Genomic DNA, 21709 nt, shown 5'->3' on the forward strand with positions numbered 1-21709 from the left:
CGGCAGTGTATCAATACTTGTTCTCCCCACTGTAGGTTTTAGGCAGACTGGACAATCATACTCATGCTGAACCAAAATCATGTCCATCATTGTCAAAGGCATATCCAGTCTGTGTGGAAAGAGATTGGCGGTGACCATACAGGAATTACCATTTGTGTGTGTGTGGCACTGTCTACCTGAGCGCACCCGTGTGCTTGTGCCAGCCTCAAATGGAGCAGGACGGCCCTAACTTTGGCTCCCAGGCTGCTTTACATTTATATTGGAATTCCCGGCCGCAACGTCCCTGTCCCAGAATTTGAACAACGTTGACCTCTCTCCACTTTAATCTGCGCCTCAATCCTTTCCACTGTCTGTGGACGGCGAAGCACAGAATCCAAATCCCCACCCTACTGAATACATTTGCGCAATTACTGCTAGGCCCAGCTAACTGATATGATTGATGTGGGAGATGCCACTATCCGTCTGATGAGGCCCAGTAGTGTGTGGGTGTGTGTGTGTGCTGCCTCTAAACAACTCCTCCTCAATGTCACCCTCCCCCCCCACCATTCCCCTAGTACTCTCATGGTCAAGTCCGTCCCCTGTTCGCCATCATTTCATTTGTACTAAGTGAGTTACAACCAACAAAATAGACTTCTCTGCAAGAGGAAAGACGGACTGAGAATCCAATAAGACTCAGGCTTTTTTCCCAATGGTTGATAAACAAGGTTAGGAAATCGAACGACAGCAGTAATGATGCGGAAACAAACATGGGTCTGATGTGACCTTCATTCTCTTAAGGCAAAACATCATTCTGTCTGTCAGATGAAAATAAAGGATGACACAAAAAGTCCCAATAGGAGGGGCACCTCCCGACTGAATATAAACATAAACAGCCCTGGCAGTAATTTAATTCACATTCTATGATCATGCCAGTGCCAATAGATGAATGCACTAACTGGATAAATAACGAGGGAGTAAGGTTAATTGCAATACTTTGAGAGACCCACAGAAACTGAACTACAGTAAACTGGACATCCATCTTGACCACGGCTTGCTTTTGGAGACTGTTGGAGCAGATAGCCTTGAGTAGGTCTGATTTAAGGTCCTTCTGGGGGACCAAATAGCTGGGTGCGTAGTATAGGGAGCGGATGCGTTGGGTGATTAAAAATTAAAGCCCCACCTGAGCAGTTCCGTTGATGACTCAGCCCCTGCATTGGCTCCTTGAAATAAAGGCACTTCGACTAGGCTTTATGCATCCCTGTCCACCGTCACCTAATACATAGGTATGGGTAAATCCATTTGAATTCGATCACTTTTTTACAGAAAACTTTCCATACATGTTTGCCCATGGAAGAAGTTGTTTTTGGACCTGAATGCCAAACTATCCAGGAGATAAAGATGCTCAAAGTTGACTCATTTTGCATACCCTACCGTACCATGAGACATCCATCACTGGAAAATATAAAGTTAGATATCATTTAAAAATGTACAAACCTTGTTGTCAAACGATTGTATTATTTCTTTCTTTAAAAAAAGTTTTTCTATAAAAATGTAATTTTTAAAACTTTAACGTCAATGCTCTAAAAATGTGTAAACTCTATATTAATATATATGTTGTAGCTTAGACCCTATTTCACATCTGAGGTTTTTGTGTTGTGTCTGGCATCGGTTGAGACATGCTCTTGAATACAGGGTGGGTGTCATTTCAATCATAGAAATATAATTCATAGAATGGACCTATCCCTTCAGATCACTGCAATAAAGCCGGAACGCCATTGAAATTTAAATTGACATTTTTACTTCTAATTACTACCACAAAGATGACCGCCAGTCCACCCACTGTTGAATGTCAACTTAAATGGTCATGTACAGTTGAAGTCGGAAGTTTACATACACTTAGGTTGGAGTCATTAAAACTTGTTTTTCAACCACTCCACAAATTTCTTGTTAACAAACTATAGTTTTGGCAAGTCGGTTAAGACATCTACTTTGTGCATGACACAAGTAATTTTTCCAACAATTGTTTACAGACAGATTATTTCACTTATAATTCACTGTATCACAATTCCAGTGGGTCAGAAGTTTACATACACTAAGTTGACTGTGCCTTTAAACAGCTTGGAAAATTCCGGAAAATGATGTCATGGCTTTAGAAGCTTCTGATAGGCTAATTGACATCATTTGAGTCAATTGGAGGTGTACCTGTGGATGTATTTCAAGGCCTACCTTCAAACTCAGTGCCTCTTTGCTTGACATCATGGGAAAATGTAAAGAAATCAGCCAAGACCTCAAAAAAAAAATGGTAGACCTCCACAAGTCTGGTTCATCCTTGGTAGCAATTTCCAAACGCCTGAAGGTACCACGTTCATCTGTACAAACAATAGTACACAACTATAAACACCATGGGACCACGCAGCCGTCATACCGCTCAGGAAGGAGACGCGTTCAGTCTCCTAGAGATGAACGTACTTTGGTGCGAAAAGTGCAAATCAATCCCAGAACAACAGCAAAGGACCTTGTGAAGATGCTGGAGGAAACAGGTACAAAAGTATCGAGTCCTATATAAGCATAACCTGAAAGGCCGCTCAGCAAGGAAGAAGCCACTGCTCCAAAAAAAAGCCAGACTACGGTTTACAACTGCACATGGGGACAAAGACAGTACTTTTTGGAGAAATGTCCTCTGGTCTGATGAAACAAAAATAGAACAGTTTGGCCATAATGACCATCGTTATGTTTGGAGGAAAAAGGGGGTAGCTTGCAAGCCGAAGAACACCACTCCAACCGTGAAGCAGGGGGGTGGCAGCATCATGCTGTGGGGGTGCTTTGCTGCAGGAGGGACTGGTGCACTTCACAAAATAGATGGCATCATGAGGATGGAAAATTATGTGGATATATTGAAGCAACATCTCAAGACATCAGTCAGGAAGTTAAAGCTTGGTTGCAAATGGGTCTTCCAAATGGACAATGACCCCAAGCATACTTCCAAAGTTGTGGCAAAATGGCTTAAGGACAACAAAGTCAAGGTATTGGAGTGGCCATCACAAAGCCCTGACCTCAATCCTATAGAAAATTTGTGGGCAGAACTGAAAAAGCGTGTGCGAGCAAGGAGGCCTACAAACCTGACTCAGTTACACCAGCTCTGTCAGGAGGAATGGGCCAAAATTCACCCAACTTATTGTGGGAAGCTTGTGGAAGACTACACAAGTTAAACAATTTAAAGGCAATGCTACCAAATGTATGTGTATGTTAACTTTTGACCCTCTGGGAATGTGATGAAAGAAATAAAAGCTGAAATAAATAATTCTCTCTACTATAATTATGACATTTCACATTCTTAAAATAAAAGTGGTGATCCTAACTGACCTAAGACAGGGAATGTTTACTAGGATTAAATGTCAGGAATTTTGACAAACTGGCTGTATATCTGTTATCTATTTCTATGATATCAATAGGTTTCCTACGGAGGATTGACAGTATAATTTAAAAACAGATATAACCATTCAAGTCAACATTATCTGATGTGTGGACTTCCATCTTTGTGGTACCATTTTAAAGTAGAAATGTCAATTTATTCCCTCCCATTTAAGTACATGTATCAGCAAAAACATGACACCCACCCTGTATTCAAGAGCATGTTGTGTCTCAACCGATGGCGGGCACAACACAAAAACCTTAAATTGTGTAAAATAGGGTCTAAGCTACAATGTGTGAATATGAAAAAAATAAAGAAGTTGAGTTGACGTGTTTTTGGATAAACTTCTAAAAGGATCACTCACATAAGAGGAACAAATAGAAAATATGTGTGATAAAACCGCAGTTTCTCACAATAAAATGATAGCTCTTAATAAAGATGTTTAAAAAAAATACCATTTAAAAATAATTATTTTATTTATTTGTAAACCAGAAATTATTAAATAGTTTGACAACCCTGTTTGTAAGCTTTGAACTGACATAAATATCAACTGTTTATCTTTTCCAGTGATGAAGACAGCTCAATTGGTAGAGCATGGCGCTTGCAACGCCAGGGTTGTGGGTTCGATTCTCATGGGGGTCCAGTATGAAAAATGTATGCACTCACTAACTGTAAGTCGCTCTGGATAAAAGCATCTGCTAAATGACTAAAATGTAAATGTATGTCTCATGGTATGGTGGGGTATGCTAATCAGAAAACTTTGAGCAGCTCTCTCTTTAATGGCTTGGCATTCAGGTCCATAAAGTCACTTTCTGAGCACTTCTACAATGGGTAAATATGCATGTTAGGTTTCGTTCAAATCAAAAGGGGTGCTGTCAAAAAGGGATTGAATTTAAATGTATATACCCATAACCAAAATAGAGCTCCACAAGTCACTGCCCCCCTTTCTAAGGGAGGCTGGAATGTGGCAGGATTCACACAAACAGTGGGATTTGCAGTGTGTGTGTGTGTGTGTTGTAGGTGGATGTGGGAGGCAGATGATGTGTGAGCATCTCATGTGAGCCGACATGGACACAGAGGGGGGACACACTGGGCATCAATCTCCCGCTGGTGCCAGTGACTACGTCACCAAAACACCATCAATTCTGCAGCTGCACGGAATACCGTTACCATCCAAATCGCTCTCAGCAGGAAGGGTGGAGGTGGAGACAAGGAGAGATAAGTTGATAGAGGAGCAGGGGGAGATGGACTGGAGCACTGATGCATTCTCTAAACCAACATAATCTCAACCACCCAGAGACCAAACAGAGATGCTCTTGCACACTGTATTTTAAAAACAAGGCCTACAGCCTAAGCCTACATCTTCAAATCAGCTTAAAATGCTTTTAGTGGTTTTGGGGTGAACAATATATTATTGTCTGCTTTGAAAAAGGACCTTGGAAGACCATGGCTATGCAACAGTTTAACAAAGGGCTGGGGTGGATAATCCAAGGTAATTTCTAGAGTTGAGAAGGTCAGTGACAAACAGAAAACAACATACTAAACACAGAGATTTCTATTTTTGCCCTGTGGGTTGGTTAAAGTTTAGTCAGCTTTTCAACAGTGCTCACAACTGCTTCTGACACACATGAGAAGATGGGGAATGCCTTCGATTTATTCACGCCACCTCATTGGAGCTTGGAGAGCGTGGCATTGTCTGGCAGTCTTCTGGCCGAGGGCATGGCAGGGCCAACACCACAGACAGATTGGGCCTTCAAACACTGGCGCCTAACTGGTGCTACTAATCCAGATTCATGTTCATCACAAGATTCCAGTCTATTTGGGCATCTGTCATTAAAATAATCTGCATATCATCAACAGCCTCTCACGCCGATGTCGAGCCCTTGCAGGAAATAGGGCTAACTATCATGACAGGATGAGACTTAAAAACTGACGAGTGAGAGGAAGAAAGAAACAGGCAAGAAGGAGGTGAGCAAACCAAATGCAATTAAGGAGAATGATATCAAAACAGTAGAATGTGGCAGTGGAGCCAAGACATGATGACCTGAAATGTCTCTTGGCTGGAACAACCCATAAACAATTCAGAGACGTCATCCAAAAAGCCACAAGGCAAGGGGAAGGCATCTAATATACTCTATTACGAACTTTACTCAGACACCACACAAAAGGGGAGCAGGTTGAAATATGACACTCCAGACAGAGTTGAGAAACTCAGTCGAGGGTTAGCTGCATACATAATGCATGTGCGACTAAAATTGAAAGTTGAAAGCCTTTGCTGGTCCACAAAGCAGTAGTACAAGCATTAAGAACACAGCACTCTCTGAGTACCCCAGCCATGTTATCTAGGCCTACACTGTTATTGTCATTGTAACACCACACCAGCCATTTGTATTTTTATGGCTGTCATTTTGGTAGGGAGACGTTGTGGGCGATTAACATTTACGGGAAACGAGACCCCAGAGGTTACTTATGTCTACCTTTTGAAAGTTATAATTCAACATCTCCCCCTTCCATATGTGGCAAAGTTTAGCGGTACTGTCACTTTATCCAATTTAGACGTGCTGAAGAAGTTAAATGACATGGAAAACGAAGGGATCCAGCATAGCTCAATATTTTCTATTTAATGGGCCATTAGGTTCCAAGCTATTCTTGGAATGGCGCTTTTTAGGATATTAAAGAGAATAGGATGAGGCTGAAGTTCATGGTTGAGTGCTATTGTGTGTGGGATTGTACAATACTTCCTCCAAAGATGTCAACAAACTCAACATAAAAAGTACATGGAAATAATTCAAAAATAGATTATATATTTATAATAAGATTGCATAGTGAATATGGCACTATGAATACTGTGCTCGTTTTCTTGTTTCATGTTTTAAGCATTAATTACACATACAAATGTAGAATAAATGTTATATTATTAATCTCCAAGTGGCCCTCGATTTGGCATTATTGAACACGTCACAAGGAGTGTCACTATCTAGTGGCAGGGAAGGGGTCGGCTCAGGATTCAGCAGCGGGCTGCATCATCTGTTTGTCTATCCAATCCCAATGCAGTGACATGTTTCAGCTAAAGCAGCCACATTCCCCCTGTGGCTCCGGGTTTGAAATGAGATAAGAAACAAAGGAAATGAGAATGAGTGAGCAAACACAAGAGGCCTGCACTTCTGGGAAGGTGGGAGGGAAGAGATAGAGAGAGGGAGGGATGCTGCCACTGCCACCGCCCGCCTTTGTGTACTTGACAAATTAGTGTTCGTACAACACTGCCAGATAAGAGTGCTGTTGGCGACGACTCCTCTTCTACCACCGACGCTGTTGGCAGCTTCAATACAAGAGGAACAAGCCAACTTTACCCTGACCCTTTTCTCCTGCTCCTCCTATAGCAGCACTAAGTGAAATGTGTCACAGGTAGGACCCTGTGTTTTGCTCAATCATGTGACATAGCAATATTCAATCCTGTATTTTAAGCCATATCCAGAAATGAGGATTGCTCAAAAAAAGAAAAGAGAAAAAAAAGCTATTGTCGGATGGTGGTGCAGGACCATCTGACCAAAAGGTGACAGTCTGATGAAAAAGCTTTAAAGGTTCAAATAAAGGTTACAATTCAGGCATGTCACAATTGCTCAAAACACAGGTCCCTAGAAAGAGGTTAGTCAAGCAGCGCTATGCACCGGGAGGTCAGTGGGAATAAGAGAAGAGAGGCTAAAATGCCAAGCATTCAGGCAGAGGGTCGGCTATGTAGGTCAGGGTAGCCTGGCCGCTCTTCCTGCGGGTCCCCAGAGGAGGCAGTGAGTGACAGCAGCCTGGCACAGCGGACCATGTCCAGCCAGCCATGTTTGTAAACAACTGGGGATTTGGCTCTGGTAGAGGGGGAGGTAGTAAAACAGTAGTAAACACTGATGGGGGGGATATTATTTTGGACTACACATATCAATACTTTGACTCCAAGTATCAATTACTTTTGCTAGGTAGCGTTAGTCGGTTGTACCTGCACCAAAACTACGTATTCTTCATCCTATAGCTTGTTCTTCATCTTATTTTTAAATAGTGAGCTAACATGTTTTCAGCACTTTCATTTTCATGACTGATCAAAACTCATTCTCATGCGCTCTTATGTCTCTCTGCAGCAGACTGAGTGAGCAATATGTTCGTATTGGTACCTAAGTATCGTGATATCGTATCGTGAGGTCTCTGGCAATTCCCAGCCCTAAGTAAACATTTAAAGTAAACAAATAAGATAGTGGCAAAGGGGAATCGGGAAGGACGTCAATGCCTAGTGGGAATTTTGCTAATTCTAAATATGTTGAATCAGCGAAAATGGAATCAGCAATGTTTATGCTACACACTGGTTTGCAGGGAATCCTTGGTCTGTCTCTGCGATTATATTGAGTCGTGTAAACAGAAGTAAATAGGCTGCCCCTGTCATTGTGTGTCATTGCTGGGGACAGTGACATGTTACTAAGCCAGGGGACATGAGCTTCCTACACGTTTCCATTCCATTTCAGTTTATCATGGGAGAAAACAGCAGGTGACCAAACAACACTTAGAGGTCAATAAAGCAATAACAGATAACTTACCGTAAGGTCCCACCACGAACACAGAGCAGCATGGTAGATAGATAGCATATGGCACGACAAATCCAAAAACCAATGTAGGGTTCTGAGTCTTTAAGGACAAATTTAATTCAAGGTTTATTAATAACCGGTCAGGAAGTCTAGTATACACGTAGCATAAACCTATGGAATACATGCAATAGTAATCACAATACATCTCAATGGAAACTAAATGCATTATGTAAACCAGATGTCCCTTGTGCGGGATGTTCTAATCACTGAAGTCATTAAACAGACAATGACCTGCCATCTATTCAATTAGAAAACAAAGGGGGAAGCATGTTCCACCATTGGCACCCATGTTACAGAGGGGCACAGGATAGTGAAAAGGTCCATCAGGGTTTCCATTAGGAAAATGTGGCACCAGACATTTGAACGGCAGCATTTTAATTTACCGGACATTTTAGACATTTACCAGACCCATATGCATTGGATGCGTAACCTGATTAGGGCGTCCACCCACGGTGCTCAGAATGACAGAAATCACATTTAGAGTTTGGTTATTCATATTAACAGAACAGTCAAGGATACAACGATGTGCAGTCCTTATCAAATTTTGATACGCACTTTGAAGATGTTAGAACTGTCCACATTTACCTTTCCTCCGCCAACAAGATGAGTAACGAACAGCAAAATCACTAGCCTATGTCAATCTACTATCCCCCATAGTAGAAGGGTTTACCTATTCTATTGGTCAGCTTGTCAAGAAAGAAATTGCCTATTCCAAACAGACTCTGGGACAGTTGTGGGACGATAAATCCCAAATTCATACAACCAGTAAGCCTAGGCTACATATAAAAAATACTTTAAAAAGCAACGAGTCTGATGTAACAGATCAGAACGTTTAGCTTAAAATGTTGATAAACTATTATTTCTTCACATTAAAAGCGCAGCAATACGCACAAGGCAGTAGGTTACGTGCAAATGTTTGTTCCATAATGCAATTAGGAAAACACCATTGTCAAAGCGCACCGCACATGTGAGCGGTTTCATGTGACAGATGAAAATATCCGTTTAAAATTTAGAAAGAGGGGAGATCTAATATGCAACAATTAGCATGGGTTACTAACATGACTAGGATTGTGCCTTTGACTACAGGACAATGAAATAAAATAATTGCCTCCACGGATATGGTCTGATTTTGGCTAGGCTACTTTGAAGCAAGGTAAGACATGCCTCATAATATATAGTAAAACGTTCATGTTTCAAACACCATGTTCAGAGTTATTCACACCAACAACAATCTCTTTACTTTGGTTTTCACTTTTTCCCAGCATAACAAGGTTTTTCTCCCGCTCATGTTTTTCTGCCATGCCGTGGCGTGAGTACACCATTTTCACCCCTGTACACAAATTTACATCACAGGGGTCGCCTTTTCTATACAGGTGCCCTTTTTAAAGCCTCTTTTCCCTGTGTGGAGGCGTGGATCCCGCCAACTCCCCTCACTATGAAATACCAAGCGTCAGTCCTGGACCTGTCGGCTCTAATTACAGGGAGAAGTCCTGCTTCTCTACAGGGATAGCAGGGCTCTAACTTGGAAGGAGAGGAATGCAGGGGGTAGGAGGCAATGGGCTTTTGGGTTCATTAAAATGGAGGGGCTGAGGAATATGACCGGAGTCCCAATTTCTTTTTGAAGACCATTGTGGTCGTGTTGGAGTTCACAAAGTTTACGCAGCTCAAGGATAGCTGGCTTATTGTAGAGTACTGTATAGTCTTGGAAATTAAAGGGACATATGACCTCACTGATTACAGTTAACCAACAGTCTTACTGTTGATGGTCGGATTTGAAGTTTATTCCCAGCTCACAAGGCTTTACCGATTTTGGAGATTAATATCTGTGTCCGCCGAAAATAAATGAAGTACCACTAAATATGACTATATATTATAGAATGGAGTAGAGATTACCATACTAATGATGATGATAATGAATAATATTGGTGAAAAATGCCATGAGAATAATGGGACTTTTGGGACCCAGGGTGAATATGTTTTCCATACCCTCGCACCATTTGAAGCTTTTATTGCTTCTCCGAACATATGAAAATTATGCCCCTCTGGCTTGAGACATTACCACAATCAAATGGTTGCATAAGCAGGTTCTCTGGGCTGTCTGTACACTGATGTTTGGGAAAGGTCTATTTTTCCTCTACTATATGAGAAATGTAAGTCATTACCAACTAATTTTGCCACGTCAGCAGCATTTCCACATGCACGCATTAGGGCCCACTTATTTCAGACTGGTAATTGCTTTGAATAATTTCTCACTAGTTCCTGGTTCAATTTATTTCCAGCAGAATGGCATCAATGAATATGTGCCTTATATATGCTGTAGTTTGCCTGCTGTAACTATTGCTTTAGAAGAGCTTGGTGATGGGAACAAGCTACTATAGCCGGCAGGGTTTCCGTTAGCCAGTAATAGGTGGCTTTTGGCCGATAAAAATAAATAAAAAAAATCAATAGAACAGCTGATAAAGGCCTATTGTCCGGGAGAAGAAGAAAAGATCCATTTGCAAAATAATGCTTTTTAACCTATTAATTGATGGTCATGCTTATCGATCTACAGCTTAATTTGCTTAATTTAGTGGAACTAAATTGGCCCTTGTGTACAGTATATTCGTTATGTGTCTTATTTATCACGTATGCAGGCCTACAGCATACAGAGCCTTAAACCAGAAAATCTGTCAGACAGCGAGAGCTGCTACTACAGCATCTCAAACAGTAAATGCATAGTCAGGCTTCATCAGTGTCACATCCCTTTGCAATGAGCTGGACGCAGTATGCATTTTGAAAACACATACTTGTTTGAAACATGAACGTTTTACTACATATTATGAGGCATGTCTTACCTTGCTTCAAAGAAGCCTAGCCAAAATCAGACCATATCTGTGGAGGCAATTATTTTATTTCATTGTCCTGTAGTCAAAGGCACAATCCTAGTCATGTTAGTAACCCATGCTAATTGTTGCATATTAGATCTCCCCTCTTTCTAAATTTTAAACGGATATTTTCATCTGTCACATGAAACCGCTCACATGTGCGGTGCGCTTTGACAATGGTGTTTTCCTAATTGCATTATGGAACGAACATTTGCACGTAACCTACTGCCTTGTGCGTATTGCTGCGCTTTTAATGTGAAGAAATAATAGTAAGCCAAAACCTGTGCTTTCAAGAGCATGTTTTGACATTTTTTTATTCACTTTTGTATATTTATCCCCCAAAAATTATCCCACTCTGTCTTTCTGTCCATGGGGAAGGAGCAGCGATTCGCATGGTGGCAGACCTGATGAGAAAAGAAAGTGTGTTTCCACTGGGCTGGTTGAGGCGGGCTGCGTCAGAGCCCAGGAGATCCCTCAGCTCTGGACACTTAGGGAGACGGCGGGGGAGAGAGTGGCAGAGTGGACTAAGACTGACAGGCAGGGCACAACACAGGAGAGATGAGAGGATGAGCAATGTCAAACAAAGGGAAGTGAAGAGGAAGAACAACCATGAGATCTGCCAGGGAGAGGGGCCTAACGGATGGCTGATCTGCTGCTTTGAATTGTGTAAGGTTCTTTCATCTTGAACTAAGAAAGTTTCTGAAAACCTTTAGCTTCAGAAACATCAATAGAAGTGGTTAGCATGAGAATATTGGTTTCCTGCTTGTCAAGTAAGCATATCTATAACAGGGACATAATCAAACAATGTTGGATGGCGGATACATTTTAGGGACGAATTCATTGGAGACAAAAAGCCATAATCAAGTTAAGTTGAGTCAGCTTCTTTTTGTTTGTTTCTAATCAAGCCCAAATTCTGAACCGTAAAAAAGTCTCTCCAGTCCCCTTGAGAACAAGTCTTCCTCTGAGTGCAACAAAACACAAGGGATCCTAATCATTTAACCACAATTGTAATTTTACTCATGGGATTAGAGTCATTTCAAAAGGGTTGCCTGGGCACCGTGGAGGCTGATGCTGTAGAATCTGCCCTGCTGATAATTGCAGTTAATTGTCCTGTCCTGTAATTTCCCAGCAGTAGAGTGATTGGTGTGTGTGGATCCTAATGATCAGTGATGTGTTCATCCATTCATCACTGTTAGAGGCATTCCTCTCATGGAATGTTTGAGTGCTTTTCATCCACTGAAGCTGGTCAAACATTCACCGCAAAGCCAGGAAACCAGGGCTGAAGAGAGTTCTACTATTGGCTCGAAAGTGGACACTGGACGATAAGAGTTCAGATTCATAGAAATGAAGGAGTGGGGCTATCAGTGTTTTCAGAGATCAATGCAAACTTCAATAAATAAACTGGTTCATACAACAAGATGTAAGCCAATATAGCATGCATTAATCCACTCAAATGTAAGCCTAGGTTGATCTATTCAGATCAGGTAGCAATTTCAACATTGCTGCAAACAGCATGACCAAATCAATACTGTGCTCTGATGCAAGCTCAGTAATGTCTAGGTAATGACAGTTAGAAATTCTGAGAGAACATGATATGACATTCATAGGTCTTCATAAAACCTGCCATGCACTTTGTTTACCGTAACGGGGCATAAAAATCTAGTTTAGTGACGTTAACCAGGTTAGTATTGAGTCGTCCCTGGGAGTGGATTGTGGCGAGGGAGAGTGAGTTGAGTTTATCCCCCCCCTCCTCCATCGCCATCTCGTCTCTGCCTCAGGGGCCTATGAGAGGGCAGCTGGAAGGGTAAGGGTTGGGGCTCTGAGTCACCAGTGCCAGCCTCCTAACCAGGTCTCCCTTCTTCCTAGGGAGCAAAAGGAAGTTAAGGAGCAGCTCTATCTACAGCGGTGTCCTTGCCAACCCCATCACCATCCACTCACAATCCTATTACGGAGTTCTCTGTGGACCAGGTTTCTGAGGAACACTGGAATGTGCCCTATGAAAAGTAGAGCTGTGTGCTGTGCTTCTAAAACTGTGCAAGCGTACATGTACGTTACACTAGCAGTACGATCTGTTTGCAAAGCAGAGAAATCCTTTAGGTAAATAGTGGACCTTCATGGTCATGGCTTGCTAAGACTCCATTCCAAACAGGCTTGTAACCGCAGGGCTGGCTTGGGGCCAGTGCCAAGTGATGAAGGGGCTGATCCTTCTGGGTAAAGACATCTGTGGCCCTTCAGTTTTAAAAGTATCTCAGTCTCGATGGATATGATGGCAAGGGATGATTCGTTGGTAACAGCTGTCGACACAGCAGCAAACTGTGCAGCATTGATATCCTGTTTAATGTGATTTTGAATTACTTCACCGACTGATTCAATCAAATCATTCTGTATGTGATTTGACGTACCCGAAAACACGGTGGTCTCTAACTGGGTTGCTAACTGTACAAGGGTTTTGCCACCAAGTACTAAGTCATGTTTTGCAGAGGGGTCATATACTTATTTCCCTCATTAAAATGCAAATCAATTTCAAAAAATGTTGACATGCGTTTTTCTTGTTATTCTGTCTCTCACTGTTCAAATAAACCTACCATTAAAATTATATACTGATCATGTCTTTGTCAGTGGGAAAACGTACAAAATCAGCAGGGGATCAAATACTTTTTTCCCTCACTGTACACTCAATCTTGCAGAATGTGTTGACAGGCACCTGCTATAGGCAGCATGCATGTTTAGTTCGCAAAATATAAACACATTCTGCCCACACCTCTACAGAAATGTGATGAAAATTGCCACTGCTCTATCTTTCAGAAACTGCCGTGGCCTAATGCCCATTGTTCCAAATGACACAGCAAATAAAGGGCGTTGTTGTCACCATAAATGGTGAATGGAAGGCATTTTTCAGGTAGAGTTTTAATGCTCGTTCGCCCTTGCAGTTTTACGACAGTCCTGATTTATAATAGGAAACCTATGTATGTATGGCGTGCACCAAGTTTATAAGACTCAATATTTTTGTGCATGCGCCGACATTTCTGAAATGGCGCACGTAGAAATCGTGTGAAATTGACGGAAGGGTCATCTTTCTACAGCCTCACCTCCCTCTCCACTGCCTCATCTCTTAGCCACCTCCTATTCCTTTCCTCCCCCACCTCTCTCTTCACAGGTCTGAGAGTCTAGCTATGCTTGACAAAGGGATAGACGGTGCGCTACGTGCATTCTGCCACAGTGCTGTGATGAGGATGTGGTCACTTCATCTCTTTTACACACCCCCCACCTCCTTTCGTCTCACGCGCGCCTCTTTTCGGTTGGTGCTCAACCATCCCCTACAGCGGAAGAGGAGGAGACGGCGGAAAGCGTGAGCATTGTCCCTCCTCCCTTCCCTCCCTCACTCCTGCTGCCACAGTCACCTGGCCTCTTTCCCTCTGCTTGGTTATGCAATGCACGGCACTCCCACGGCACAGCTTGCAAAGGGGACCCGCCACAACACAGATGCCACAAGCTGCAGGTGCAGACGCACACAGCAACAGCTACGCACTCTGGCTTTCCAGCTCTCCACAAACAGCTCTCTGGGATTTTACTGTTCTCGCTGGCTCTTTGGAATAACACTTGCTGAGGTGTGGGCTGTCTGTAGTATCCATTGATTGTTCTACAGCGGACGGGAGGCACGGTAGTAGTTTCTGCAAGCGCTAGCGGCTCCAGAGTAACCATGCGCGGCTGTAGCGCCGGGGTTCAGCGGCAGGCGAGAGAGAGGCGCCTCTGAAAGGCACTAATTGCTCTGCTCTCAAAAGAGGGAAGCAAGGAAGGACGCAAGGAGAGGAGAGAAGAGGGGGTGGGGGCGTGTACATTTGTCACAGAGACTGTGGGGCTCTCTCTTTGAGCTGCTAAGAGGGTCAAAGAGACAAGAAGAGCCGAGGAGGAAGAGGGGGGCTGTGGTGGAATTGGAGATAGCGGGGCGGTAGGATGGGGAGAGAGGGGGAGCGTAAGAAGCCCCCTAGTGCTTCAGCTTTGGTGGTGGAGACCTGAGGAATAAAATAACCAAAGCAAAAAGGAGACAATACCGCAAACAAAACCAAGGCAGTATTTAACCCAGGGGGTGGTGCAGAGGACTGGAGAATTCATCCGGGCAAGAAGGGGGTGATTTTCACAGAGCAGTGTCTGCGCTCACAGTGCGCAGTTGGATCTACTTTTCTTTTTCTTTCCCCATATTCCTCTTTCTGTGACGCTGGGAGCGTGGCTACGCAGCCAGCCTCCCCCCGTCCCCCCCTAATGCAGGCTCCTGTGTGTGGCCATGCTTCTCCGCTGAGGACCCAAAAGCATGCTGGATGTCACCCAGCTCCTCACACGCCATAGGGTAAGACACCTTTTTCACCCCTCTTTCATCTCTCCTTTGGCCTCTCTTTCTATTCTGTCTCTTTTCTGATGGATGGTAGGATCTGCCTGTTTCAGATTCAGAGGGGGCTGCTGTGTTGCCACGGGCTGCTTATTGTTGACGGTGTTGACGTTGTGGCTGTAGCTCTGCGCTGCCTGGCAGGCTGTGGCACCTACGGTAGATTTCCCTGGAGGGCTGACACCAGCCAGAGCCCCTGTCCTCTCCCGTCAGACTGCTCTGTAGGGACATCATGCTCAGGACATCTACTTAGACGGCGGGGTGGGGAGAGAATCATTAACTGCCTTTGGGAGAAAAAAAGGGAGGGTGGGTGTAAGGTGCTCAATAAATCATGTTCCAATGTTACTGAACATTTGCGGGCATTTAACATTTTCGATGCGGATAGACAGTAAGGGATGTTGAATATTAAGATTCTATTGCGGTGGGCACAGCAACAGCTATGGCAGGTAATAAAGTGCAGCAGTTAAATCTCCATTGTGCCGTGCATGTCTATTGTTTTGTTCGATTACCATTGAGTTCTTCTTGAGGATTCTGTTAGCTAGGCTAGTCGAGGGCTTTTTGGTTTGGTTTTCCCCAGGGTGTTGTATAAAGCACATGTAGGAGAGGACAAGTGGGGAGGGGAGTTGGATGCATCATAGCAGTGCAGCATTGAAACGCAACATCTAAATTCATTCCCATTGTCTGCGTTTCCTCCTGATTGTGGGCTTGCGTTCTGTTTCTCTTATCTAATGTTTATGTCTCTGTATGTTCCTCCATGTCACGAGGGCTGCTTCCGTCTCTCTCTCCCCCTCTGCAGATAAGTGCCAGCAGCACCCTTGCCAGGTTGGGCGAGAGTCATGGCCATGGGCCCAACGGTCATCACTATTGAGGAGGTGCGGGCGCTGGAGAGCAAGGAGGAGCAGGAGGAGTCCATCTTGGCCCTGCTGGGCATTGTTGGCACCTTCCTTAACCTCTTCGTCATTGTCTTTGTTTACATCTACACCGTTGTGTGAGCCAAGCCAGAGTGAACAAACCAAGCTTCCTTCTAACCCCAACCAACTGGATTTTACATCCCAAGCTCCTCCTCCCCCTAACTAGGTACTAGTTATAAAAAAGGTGCAAACGACGGGATATTAAAACAGGAGGAGGGGGGAGCAGTTTCCCCACACAGAAACTGAGGGTGGACAGTTCTGTGGAGGTGGCATCTCACAGCCATGAACCAGAGAGATAACAGTGAGCTGGTGGCTACATCAGGACCATGGCTGTGCTGAATCTGGATCCAGGAGGGGGAGACAGACAGGGTTGGGCTGCAGGACAGCACAGCCTGGGAGGGGAACTAACTTCACCTTGGACTCATTAGAATGATGAGGGAAACTGACAGTGTTACTGACCAATCTCCTTTGTCAAATGGATTAGAAAAACAGACAAAGGGACATTGACGCCACTGGCCTGGATGGTTCCAGGGGCATGGCGCGGAGCTGTAACGTACTGTGCTGCTTGCCGTCAGACAGGCTACGCACACCAAAGTGTTAGTCACCGCTTCTTATGATGTGAGATATTACAACAGAGAGATACAGTATATCTCTACTGTCTACTTCGCTCTCCACAAGAACTGATCTGCAGAGAGAGCAGAAGGAGTGGCAATGACATATTTCTATTCAAATCGACCACCTGGTACTTCAAAACCAAACTGGAGATCTGCAAAAGGCAAATGGAGAGAAAGACAGATCTTTTTTATAAAAAGGAGAGCCTGCTGTGGTGATGAAATCATCCGCAGGGGTGGAAAGGACCTTGTGGGCACCGGCAAAAAGCTCCATACCACATTTGCTAATACATAACGCCAGACTTAAACTTCTGTATCTCTTTCCACATTCTGTTCAGTTATTTTGATGTAGGCTATTTGTTCATGTTGATTTCAGGGTAGTGTCAGCGATCAAGTTTCTGTATAAAAATCATAAGCTTTTATAAATATATGAATAAACTAAACTCTAGATGTACTGTGCAATAGGGAACATTTTTACAATAAAATGAGAATATATGAATTAGACTCAAGCCTCATCTATGATGGATTCTGTGGGAGAATGTAGGCATAAGTAAAAGCATGTGAGATACAATGCATAGATCCTAGTAAGATACATAATATAGTGAAGATGATGGGGGTGTAACTGAGGAAGTATGTCACGTCTTCAAAAGGGATGGACGGGGTCTTCACCCCCCTCTATGAGCATGCCTACAACATGTTCCATTAGTTTGGTAAGCCTACTAAGCGCTGTATTAGGATTCTGAGCGTCTTCAGCTTTCACAAAAGGTCAGGGTGGCATGTTCCCAGTCACATGCAACATACGGAAAATAATTTCGCCTAAATTAGCATGTGCATCCTGCATTCTAATGAGAAAGGGTGAGTGGTGGTCAGATCTGCCTTCTGCTCGGTTTCAGATGTGTCGACCGCTACTGCAGTCTGAAACGCACATTCCAACATTTAAATGTCAGTTGCACCTACCTGAATGTGGTGTGTGTCTGTTTGTGTATGTGCACATCGTGTGTGAATCAATAGGGTCAAGGACATACAAGATGAAGTAAGTAGCTAGCAATACAGCCTAAGTAACTACACAAGTGAACAAATCACATTGTTGGAAAACACCACATGCTACAAAACCAAACTGTGTGCTGTAATCAGACCATACATTGGCAGTAGAATGGCCTTACTGAAGAGTTCAGTGACTTTCAATGTGGCACCGTCATAGGATGCCGCCTAGTCAGTTCGTCATATTTCTGCCTTCTAGAGCTGCCCCGGTCAACTGTAAGTGCTGTTATTGTGAAGTGGAAACATCTAGGAGCAACAACAGCTCAGCCGCAAAGTGGTAGGCCACACAAGCTCACAGAACGGGACTGCCGAGTGCTGAAACGCGTATCACGTAAAAAATAGTCTGTCCTCGGTTGCAACACTCACTTCCCAAACTGCCTCTGGAAGCAATTTCGGCACATGAACTGTTCGTCAGGAGCTTCATGGAATGGGTTTCGATGGCCGAGCAGCCGCACACAAGCCTAAGATCACCATGCGCAATGCCAAACGTTGGCTGGAGTGGTGTAAAGCTCGCCGACATTGGACTCTGGCGCAGTGGAAACTCGTTCTCTGGAGTGATGAATCGCATTCACCATCTGGCAGCCCGACGGACGAATCTGGGTTTGGCGGATGCCAAGAGAACGCCGACTGCGACGCAGGCCTAATCGCCCAACATCAGTGCCCTACCTCACTAACGCTCGTGGCTGAATTGAAGCAAGTCCCTGCAGCAACGTACCAACATCTAGTGGAAAGCCTTCCCAGAAAAGTGGGCATATTAATGCCCATGATTTTGGAATGAGATGTTCGACGAGCAGGTCTCCACATACTTTTGGTCATGTAGTGTACGTACTGTTAAACAAGCTGTTTAAAGCGTTGACTACATGCGTACTGTTAAAACAAGCTGTTCCTAACACACAACGCACACACTCAAGGACGGACGGTGAAGTGCAGGGGAGGAGGGTCATGTTTGAGGGTAGGAGGGGAGCGAGCGAGGGGAGAAAGGACATTTTCAATTACAATAAATGAGTTTCGCAGTGACATTAAAAGGCATTACCTCTCACTAATGGCTTAACTTCCTGTGATGGAGTGCACGGCGGCGGCGTAATGCGTCCCAAAAGGATTGCCGAGACACCGATGACTAATGTGGAACAATACGCAAGCGGCACGGCCGAGTTGGGAGATTAGCAGGAGGAATGAGTGTGGCCTCAGGCGGGTAGTCGGACTTAGGGTTAGAGGGAGGGAGGGAACAGCGGCTGGCAGGGGCAATGCTAAGCAATGGGACACCAGAGGGTTTCCCCCGGTGCCTCCTCTTAGGAGTGCAGGGGCAGGCTGGGCTAAGATATACACACTGAGGATGAAGAGGATGAATGAAGACAGAGAGCAGTGTGGTGTAGTAGCCTTAATGATGATTTTAATGTAAACTAGTATGGTATCCCTTTAATAAAGCTAGCTGCAAGGCTTTTAATGTAGCGGCACCTGATGAATGGTGCATGGTATAAGAATGGGTTTGGACTGGAGTAGCCTTATCTTAAAATATTTAACAGAAAGATTGATGTGTTTGTGGGTTTGGTGTCATTCATGATGCAAAGGTATCTGCACTATTCCGAAACCCCTCACAATCCAAGCTGCAAGGACCTTTGCTTACATTCAAAGGAATTTCACCCAATCATAAAATACATGACTGTTTATACAAGCATCCTGAAGAGGAAAAAATGCAAAGGCATTGAAGGTAAATGGAATAGAAAGTGAAAGCAGCGCATTATGTAGGAATGAGATGGAGGTTTATAACAGTTGATCCTGGCCCATGAGGCAGAGTAGAATATCATCCTCATGTCACCAGGGCCACACTCCTACTGAATACCAAGTCTGCCTGTGTCTCACACACACACTTACAGTGTGGGAAAAAAGTATTTGATCCCCTGCTGATTTTGTACTTTTGCCCACTGACAAAGACATGATCAGTCTATAATTTTAATGGTAGGTTTATTTGAACAGTGAGAGACAGAATAACAACAAAAAAATCCAGAAAAACGCATGTCAAAAATTTTATAAATTGATTTGCATTTTAATGAGGGAAATAAGTATTTGACCCCTCTGCAAAACATGACTTAGTACTTGGTGGCAAAACCCTTGTTGGCAATCACAGAGGTCAGACGTTTCTTGTAGTTGGCCACCAGGTTTGCACACATCTCATTAGGGATTTTGTCCCACTCCTCTTTGCAGATCTTCTCCAAGTCATTAAGGTTTCGAGCCTGACGTTTGGCAACTCGAACCTTCAGCTCCCTCCACAGATCTTCTATGGGATTAAGGTCTGGAGACTGGCTAGGTACATGGCCCCGTCCACCGTCCCTTTGATGCGGTGAAGTTGTCCTGTCCCCTTAGCAGAAAAACACCCCCAAAGCATAATCTTTCCACCTCCATGTTTGACGGTGGGGATGGTGTTCTTGGGGTCATAGGCAGCATTCCTACTCCTCCAAACACGGCGAGTTGAGTTGATGCCAAAGAGCTCGATTTTGGTCTCATCTGACCACAACACTTTCACCCAGTTCTCCTCTGAATCATTCAGATGTTCATTGGCAAACTTCAGATGGGCCTGTATATGTGCTTTCTTGAGCAGGGGGACCTTGCGGGCGCTGCAGGATTTCAGTTCTTCACGGCGTAGTGTGTTACCAATTGTTTTCTTGGTGACTATGGTCCCAGCTGCCTTGAGATCATTGACAAGATCCTCCCGTGTAGTTCTGGGCTAATTCCTCACCGTTCTCATGATCATTGCAACTCCACGAGGTGAGATCTTGAATGGAGCCCCAGGCCGAGGGAGATTGACCGTTTTTTTGTGTTTCTTCCATTTGCGAATAATCGCACCAACTGTTGTCACCTTCTCACCAAGCTGCTTGGTGATGGTCTTGTAGCCCATTCCAGCCTTGTGTAGGTCTACAATCTTGTCCCTGACATCCTTGGAGAGCTCTTTGGTCTTGGCCATGGTGGAGAGTTTGGAATCTGATTGATTGATTGCTTCTGTGGACAGGTGTCTTTTATACAGGTAACAAACTGAGATTAGGAGCACTCCCTTTAAGAGTGTGCTCCTAATCTCAGCTCGTTACCTGTATAAAAGACACCTGGGAGCCAGAAATCTTTCTGATTGAGAGGGGGCAAATACTTATTTCCCTCATTAAAATGCAAATCAATTTATAACATTTTTTACATGCGTTTTTCTGGATTTTTTTGTTGTTATTCTGTCTCTCACTGTTCAAATAAACCTACCATTAAAATTATAGACTGATCATTTCTTTGTCAGCGGGCAAACGTACAAAATCAGCAGGGGACCAAATACTTTTTTCCTTCACTGTATCTACCTCCCAGGGCTGCTTGCCCCCTACCTCGCTCTTAATGCTTTTTGAAAGGAACACCCCCTCCCCCACTCATCAGCACGGCACGTTATTAAAAAAGAGACACGGCAGGAGTGCTCTTAGGTCTCTTCCCACTTTTTCATTACCAGTGGCTCCTTGACATTTATTGACAGCTCATGGCTGAGGGCTGGCGCCGACAAGAGTGAGACGAGCCCTTGGATTCCATCAGCGCTCACACACTGAACCGACTTAAATTACCATATTGCACAGTACATTAATCACCAAAAACACCATTTGTAATTAAATTGGTTGTTAAAACGTGTCAATTGATTAGTCCAATTTATGGGCAAACGTTTCATCATTCAGGTTTTTTTATTGTATTATTTTTTAAAGGGGCTTAGGTTTGTGGGTTTGGCAGGGGGCCTGGTCGTGGCTGAATTTTAGAGGCTCCCATCTTGGCCGTACATTTCACTGCACCTATCCAGTGTATGTGACAATACATTTAATTTGACCTTTTTGCAGCTGAGAGAATTTAGCAGTTTTAAAGCTAATTTCCTGCAAT

General features: G+C 43.9%; 1 protein-coding gene across 11 annotated transcripts in view; it reads right to left on the bottom strand.

The window, feature by feature from the left end:
• Positions 1 to 21709, bottom strand: part of birc6 (baculoviral IAP repeat containing 6) — a 156599-nt gene that overhangs the window by 44078 nt on the left and 90812 nt on the right. The window lies entirely within an intron of this gene.

The sequence above is a fragment of the Coregonus lavaretus genome (genome assembly GCF_964263955.1).
Source record: "Coregonus lavaretus genome assembly, chromosome: 36".
Classification (NCBI taxonomy): domain Eukaryota; kingdom Metazoa; phylum Chordata; class Actinopteri; order Salmoniformes; family Salmonidae; genus Coregonus; species Coregonus lavaretus.